We start from the raw sequence: 8,276 nt of genomic DNA on the forward strand, positions 1-8,276 counted from the left end.
GACAAGAAAAAGAAGCGCAGGAGGAAGGAGAGTTACGCCATCTACATTTACAAGGTGTTGAAGCAGGTCCATCCCGATACCGGTATCTCCAGCAAGGCTATGTCTATCATGAACAGTTTCGTGAACGACATCTTCGAACGTATAGCTGCTGAAGCCAGTCGCCTCGCTCATTACAACAAACGTTCGACCATAACCAGCAGGGAGATCCAGACGGCGGTGCGTCTTCTTTTGCCCGGTGAATTGGCGAAGCACGCCGTTTCTGAAGGAACCAAGGCCGTCACCAAATACACCAGTTCAAAATAAATCCTCCTCGAGCAGCTTGGAAGTTGGTTGGAAAAAAAAGAAAAAAAATCGGTTCTTTTCAGAACCACAAATTCAACTCGAACGAATTAAAAATTTTCGTCTTCATACTATATAAGTTCCTGAGAGAAAATATAAATAGTGAAAAATATATTTAAAAAAAGTTTGACATCAGAAATGTTAATAAAAAAAGAAAAGAGTAGAGACAACGGCACGCGGTGTTCCCAAGCGGTCACCCATCCAAGTACTGACCGCGCCCGACGTTGCTTGACTTCGGTGATCGGACGAGAACCGGTAGTTTTCAACGTGGTATGGTCGTTGCCTGGTAAAATTTTCCAAGATGGTACGTTGACGATTTTTTGTGATTGTTCGATCGTTTGGATGTGACATTTTTCGATGGTACACATGTCAGAAAATGTACAAGATTTAAAAGAAGAAAAAAAAAAAATTTTTTTTTGCGAGTCGTTTTTTAGTTTTTTTTTTGCGACAAAATGACGAAAAAAAAAAACTCGTATGAGGCGTTAAATTAAATTGTTCGTTTGACGATCTCAACGAGTCACTTGCGATTAACGTAATTTAAAATTTGAGAACTTACTTACTCACTTGCTTGCTTAGATGGAAATAGCACCCACTTGAAGTAAACGCCGACACGGACCGGAGATGAATAAACTCCGAACGGACGGGGTTAATTCATGAACTGACCGTAGTACGGTCGAAGGTTCGCCGCCGCCGCTACCTGCTTTCTTTCTTAGAACTGATAACAGAGTTGGTTTCTTTGTCTGTTCATTCATCGAAATTCCCACCACTCTGGCCGGGCCGGGCGGGGTGGGTGTGTGTTGTTTCATGATTTGTTCTCTTCTCGATTTATTCTTTTTCCGACGTCGTTCGATTCATAGAGATGTTTTCGTCGAAAGTGTGGTCGCGTTTACATTGCATTAAAATTTAATTTGTTCCAGTGCGACGATGAAACAAGAAAAAAGTTTCAAGTAAGTACGCACGCACGCACACCTACATATTTCATTTTTTAAATCTTTCGACGTTCGTAGTTTCTGCTCGAAATGTCGACTAATAGTAGGGAATGTTTTGTTGATTTGTTTGTTTTTCGTTTTTGAGAAGAACAAATGAAAATTTCGTTGGATTTCTGTCGACCGACGACCGACTGAAAATCCGCCGACATCGACGTAGTTTTATTTAGAGTGTCTGAAAAATGCAAACAATGCAAGATTTCCGTATTTTTGTTGGTTTGTGGTGTTTGGGGAGTTTTTTTTATGATTATAAAATGGTTTCGTCGAGAAAAATTGCTTCTTTCGCAATGAATTGGCAAGAAAAATTAAAAAACTCGTCCGTTCCCGTCGCTGGATGTTCGACGGTGGTCCGTCTGATTTTCCCTTTATTTTCGTAAAATTGACGAGAATTTCGCCGTCAAAACTGTTTTCGGTGATGTTTCGATGATGGGATTTCGTCGTGTGAGGTAATTTTTGAGGAAAAAATGTCGATTTTGCGAAAAAAGTCGTTCGAAAAGTCCGTTCGTCGTACAAATTCGTTTCTCATGGTCGAGTCCGAAATTGACATCGTTTTTTTTCCGACCTGTTCGTCAAGATCGTTTTCAAAAATCAACTCCTACGAAAGGCGAAGGTTTTATCTTCGTTCTTGAAAAAATTCGACCTTCTCGGACGTCATCTTCGACCGTTTGTGAATTTTTTTCCTACACTCTGCAGGTTCGTCGGTCGTCGCTCCGATCCGTGCTGCGTCTCTTTGCGAGGCGATTTTCGAAAAGATCGCACGTACTTTTCGACCGATTCGTTCGTGAAACTTGTAGAGGATGCTTCCAAGTTTGTCTGGTCGAAAGCGGAACTTTCCTGTTATTCGTGGAAAACGCGTAACGTCGGCGTCGAACTTGGATGTCATCTCCTTGTTTCGGAGGGTCTTTGTTCGAGTCGACGTTCGATCGGTCCTTGTTCGCTTTTGGAGGTCGGCTGGTCGTCCGGGAAAACTTGAGGTTATTCAGGAGGCCATCGCCGACCGAATCGCTCATGTTCCCGCACCCGGAGGCGGTGATCTTCGCGTAAAGAGAACGATGCCATCACGCGAAAGCTGTATTCGAGGCCCACTGAATTTTCTAACTCGACGAGAAGGCTCTCGTTTAGTCCGCGGTCCGCGCGTTTTCGAACGCGCCAACACTTTGACTTTGGCGCCCAATTCGTTCTGTAAAGTTCATTCGTTCTTTCACCGAAGAATAAGCCTACCTATAATAAAAAGAAAAAAACGCGCGCGCGATAGACGAAAATATGGCCGACGTAGAAAATCAAGCAGCTTCGACGGTCGCCGGTGCCACTTCCGGCTCCTCACCGGTGAAGAAGGAGAAGAAGCCCAAAAATCCGAGAAGCAAACCTTCTCATCCGCCCACTTCGGAGATGGTCACCAACGCCATCAAAGGCTTGAAGGAACGCGGCGGTTCTTCGTTGCAGGCGATCAAGAAATATGTCGCGGCCAACTACAAAGTCGACGCGGAAAAATTTGCGCCTTTCATCAAGAAGTACCTTAAGGGCGCCGTCGCATCCGGTTCGTTGGTCCAAACCAAAGGAAAAGGAGCTTCCGGTTCGTTCAAGTTGGCTTCTGCCGTCACCGGTGCAGCTAAGGCTCCGTCCGCCACGAAAAAGAGATCTGCCGCTGCGACCGCGTCGTCATCGGCGAAATCCAAGAAGACGGGCGTTGCTAAACGTTCCGTCGCGTCAGCGCCGACGTCCGCCGAAAAAGGATCCGCCTCAAAAGCCGGTAAGAAGGCCGCCCCCGCCGCTTCGGCCAAGTCTAAGAAAACTGCCGCCGAAAAGAAGAGCGTCGCCGTATCGAAGGCTAGAAAGGCTGCGTCCGCTCCCGAAAAGAAAGCCAGCGCCGCCTCCAGATCGCCCGTCAAACCCAAGACGCCATCGAAAGCGAAGAAATCCAACAAGGCCGGTCCAACCAAGAAACCGAAAGCGCCGAAACCGAAAACGGCCAAAGCCGTCACCGTCAAAGCGAAAAAAACCGCTTCACCCAAGAGAAAGAAGTGAAAAGTCGACGACGATGATTTAATTTTTTCAACGACGACGACGTCCTGGTGGTTTCGGGAACGTGCTCCGATCGTATATATCGACGTAGGGGCACCATCGATACAAATAAATGGCCCTTTTCAGGGCCACAATTATTTTCAAGAAACGAACGAAAGATTCGCTTGGACAATGCACATTCTGTTGAGGAGATACATACTTTCATTTGATTTTCTTGTCTATTCATTTGACTGTCGAAACAGTGTTATTACAAAGAATGATAAACTTTATTATATAATAATGTTTCAAATAGTCTCAGTTAAAAGAAAATTTAATGTGAAAGAAAAAAGCAAAAGTTTATCGTTTTATGTAAGTACGAATTTTGTGAATAAATCACATAACCTAACTTTTTTTTTTTTTTTTTTTTTTTTTCAATCTCAAAAAGTTGCATGCGCGAACGATAAATTTTCAATTCGTTGGAAAATAATTGTGGTTCTGAAAAGAACCGATTTTTTTTTTCTTCTTTTAACACCTTCGAAGATGAAGAATTTGTTAATTCTAGATGGTCGGATCGGATGGATGGATGGATGGATGGAGGAAATTTAAGCCCTCTCGCCACGAATGCGTCTCGCCAATTGGATGTCTTTCGGCATGATGGTGACACGTTTGGCGTGGATGGCGCACAAGTTGGTGTCTTCGAAGAGGCCGACGAGATAAGCCTCGCTGGCTTCTTGAAGTGCCATCACGGCCGAACTTTGGAAACGGAGATCGGTCTTGAAATCTTGGGCGATCTCTCGGACGAGACGTTGGAAAGGCAGCTTGCGGATCAAAAGTTCAGTGCTCTTTTGATAACGACGAATCTCACGAAGGGCGACCGTACCGGGCCTGTAACGGTGAGGTTTCTTGACACCTCCGGTGGCGGGAGCGCTTTTTCTGGCCGCCTTCGTGGCCAACTGTTTTCTAGGTGCCTTGCCACCGGTAGATTTACGAGCCGTCTGTTTAGTTCTCGCCATCTCGGATATCGGATGAATCAAATGAAAAGAATTAACGTAGGTAGTGGCTTGCTTGCTTGCTTCGACCGAACGACCGACCGTACGTACGAACGTTCGAAAGTCAACTGAAAATTTTCGTCGCGCCAACGGCCGTTTTATAAACTCGATGAGTCATACGGCGACGCCATTGGTGGATTCGTTTTTAACGCGAGGTGGAGCTGCCGTAACTTATAAATAGTCCCGCGGAATGAAATTTTGACGTTAGTTCCATAACGAACTTGGTCGAAGCTACGTCGTTTTGTACGAAGAATTTCCTAATTTTATCAAGATGACCGGTCGTGGTAAAGGTGGCAAAGGATTGGGAAAAGGTGGCGCCAAACGTCATCGCAAAGTTCTACGCGATAACATCCAAGGTATAACGAAACCGGCGATCAGAAGATTGGCTCGTCGTGGTGGTGTGAAACGTATTTCCGGTCTCATCTACGAAGAAACCAGAGGTGTGTTGAAGGTCTTCCTCGAGAACGTCATCCGTGACGCCGTAACTTACACCGAACACGCAAAACGTAAGACCGTCACCGCCATGGACGTCGTCTACGCCCTGAAACGTCAAGGTCGTACCCTTTACGGTTTCGGCGGTTAATTTTATCATTTTATGACGTGTATCCGCATCCTCAGAGGAATAACAACAAACCCCCCGCAGGCAAGCAAACAAACAAACAAAAAAAAACGGTTCTTTTCAGAACCACAAAATAAATCAAACGAATTAAATATGTTGCTCAATTGTGTGTTTGTCTTCAAATCGAAATGAAAATCGTACGGAGTGAGTGATCATTTTAATTTGTGATCCAGGCGGCGACTTTGACAATTTTGACAGCAGTTTTAGGTTAGAATGACCATCGTTAAAAGAACGTTTTTGCCACGAAGAGTATATTTGAGGTTATGTCCAATATGGGGTAGAGTTACTCTCCTCAGACGTGACTTGAAACAAAATCTCATAGCAAATAAAACGATTGATTGTAGTATTACGGCTCACCGCTGACGACTGCTGCTGCAAGAAATTATCGAGACGGAGAGCACGTATAGGCGACCGGTGTGTGTGTGTATGTTCTTAACAGATTAATGTGCGAAATGTGAAGAAATTTACGACGAATCGGAATGTTTCTTGAATTAGATAATCAATAAATTATTATAGATAGAGTTGTCGAGTTCGTGCTTTAGTCGGGCATTGAATTTTTCTAAAAATTACGATGAAAAGTCGTAAAAATCATCTTTCTTGGTTGAATGTAATCGAAAATCTTCCGTTCAGTCTACGCTCGTATAATGAATTAATTGATCGGTTTAACTTTAAAATATCTAAAAGACTTTTTAACATGATTCTCATAGGTTGTTGTATTTTGGCGAAAAAATCAATTCGTTCGAGTTGAATTTTTGGCCCTGAGAAGGGCCGATGTGAAGATGGTTTTTATAAAAGTTTTTGTTTTTCGTTCGAGATGACGGCGGCGAAGAATTAAATTTAAGGCTTCTTTTCGGTCTTCTTGGGCAACAACACCGCCTGGATGTTGGGCAAGACACCGCCTTGGGCGATGGTAACGCCGGAAAGGAGCTTGTTTAACTCCTCGTCGTTCCTTATAGCCAATTGAAGATGTCTCGGAATGATACGGGTTTTCTTGTTATCTCTGGCGGCGTTTCCTGCCAATTCGAGAACTTCGGCGGCTAGATATTCCATTACGGCCGCCAAATAAACGGGAGCACCTGCACCCACTCTTTCGGCGTAGTTTCCTTTACGCAGAAGACGATGAATTCTGCCGACGGGAAACTGAAGTCCGGCACGACTGGAACGAGACTTCGCCTTTCCCTTCACTTTACCTCCTTTTCCTCTTCCGGACATGTTGTTATACGATATAAACAGCAAAACACCTACTGCGACTGACACGAAGCGCACTGACAAACGTACGGCTTGAAATAAATGCCGAACGCGTCAAGTCAAAATACATTTTATTTAAGTATAGTAATGGTATTTACATCGAGTACTTAAGATATTACAGTTTATTTGGCCGCTGGTGAGGCTTTTGGCCTTTTCGGCGGACCTGGTATTTTAGTGAACAATACTAAGACTTATTTTATATAAAATTGGTTCTTAAATATGACTACAAAATGTATTTGAAAAATAACTAGGAATTAATAAATGGAAATTTGAAAAGGTAGAGAAGCAGAAGAAGAAAGTGAACTCTTCGTGGGTTTCCTGGGATTTTTCATGGGGTTCCTGGAGCTTTTCATGGGTGTCCTGGGAGTCTGTGGAAATCCTGGGACTCTTCGTGGGTATCCTTGAGCTTTTCATGGGAATCCTGGAACTCTTCGTGGGTAACCTGATGATCATCTGAGGATTTCGAAACTGAAAGAGAAACCTGGAAGAGAAAGAGAAGGAGGGAAGTGGTCTCGTCCTAGGAAAGGACCTCTTCATCTCATCGAGATGGGTGTGTCTTCGACCAGCTCCTGGAGAGCTGCGGGTAGGTTAGGGAATGATGCTGAGAGAAGTGCTGTGGGAAGGTGTTTCTGCTTGACAGCAGGTTTTTTGGGAATAGCGTTGATCATGCGGTTTTTAGTAGGAAGCTTGTAAGATGTGTGCAAAGTTTGAATGGCAAGAGGGTTATTGTTACTAGCAAGCGTGCGTGTTATGTAGCGAGTGCGGAGTTTAGTGAATCGATCAGTAATGGGAGTAGTTTTAGTGTGTTCATGCAAGTCGTTAGATGAAAATTCGCGGTCAAGTCGGAAGATTAGTCTAAGTGTGTGGCGTTCGAAGGAAGAAACTTTAAAGAGCATGCGGTTAGAGAGCGAGGCGTAAAGCAGAGATCTGTATTCAAAGATAGGGCGTATGAAAAGTTTGTACGTGTGGTGTAGAGTTTCTGAGCTGCAACCCCGAATCCGGCCGCGAATGCGATACAAAAGGTTTGATCGATTGCGTGCTTTCTTCATCGTCCTTTTCAGGTCCTCGTTAAGGGTACAAGTAGAAGAGAAAGTGATGCCTAAGTAAGTGAGAGAATTAGTTTGAGTAAGAGATTGATTGTTTATAGTTAGCCGTGTGTTGAGTTTAAAGTTGAGACGTTGTTTCTGGGCTTTGGGGTAGGTGAAGCAGATGGATTGACATTTGGTAGGGTTGGTTTTCACTCTCCAGGTGTTTGTCCATTTTTCGACTCGATGAAGTTCTTTCTGGAGGATGTCTGAAGCCTTTTCAGCGCTCCGGTGGCTAGACCAGATTGCCGAATCGTCAGCAAACAACCTCGTTTTGGTCCGGAGGGAATCTGAAATTGGAAAATCACTGCAGTATATAATGTACAACAAAGGTGACAGGACGGAGCCTTGTGGGACTCCGGCCTTTAGTGTAAAGGTGTTAGAAAAGGCGTCGTTGAATTTGATCCTGCAGGATCGGTTGGTGAGATAGGAGACGATGAGCTTTGTGAATTTAAGATTGATTCCGAGATTGATGAGTTTTTGCACCAGACCGTCGTGCCAGACCTTGTCAAATGCTCTTTCGATGTCCAAAAAGGCACCTACGGTGCACTCTCCAAGGTTGGCGTGTCTGATGATGTCGGTTTGCAAGTCTACTAAAGGATTTTGAGTGCTACGTTCTGATCTAAAGCCGAATTGTTGTTGCGGAAGCAAGTTATGAGTTTCGAGAATGATTTTAAGTCTGTTAGTTAAAACGCGTTCAAAGATTTTGCCTAGGATATTAAGTAGTGAAATAGGGCGATATGACTTAGGGTCTGAAATAGGTTTTCCCGGTTTTAAAATCATGATCGTATTCGCTAGTTTCCACGCGGTTGGAAAATAAAGATTAGTTAAACAATTGTTAAAAATGGCGGTTAATGCAAGAAAGCCAGAGTCTGGTAAATTTTTCAAAATGATAGGTTTAATCTGATCGGGGCCCGGAGCTTTGGTAGTTTTTAAATTGAAAATGATT

At 43.9% G+C, this 8,276-nt stretch overlaps 1 non-coding gene across 1 annotated transcript; it reads right to left on the bottom strand.

The window, feature by feature from the left end:
* Positions 1 to 503: 503 nt before the first annotated feature.
* Positions 504 to 623, bottom strand: LOC148165772 (5S ribosomal RNA). Its single transcript, XR_015771191.1, has one exon. It is a non-coding gene; the product is annotated as a 5S ribosomal RNA (ribosomal RNA).
* Positions 624 to 8,276: the final 7,653 nt, after the last annotated feature.

The sequence above is a fragment of the Gnatocerus cornutus genome, unplaced genomic scaffold, assembly GCF_029298725.1.
Source record: "Gnatocerus cornutus isolate USDA-ARS CGAHR unplaced genomic scaffold, icGnaCorn1.1 ctg00000217.1, whole genome shotgun sequence".
NCBI classification, from domain to species: domain Eukaryota; kingdom Metazoa; phylum Arthropoda; class Insecta; order Coleoptera; family Tenebrionidae; genus Gnatocerus; species Gnatocerus cornutus.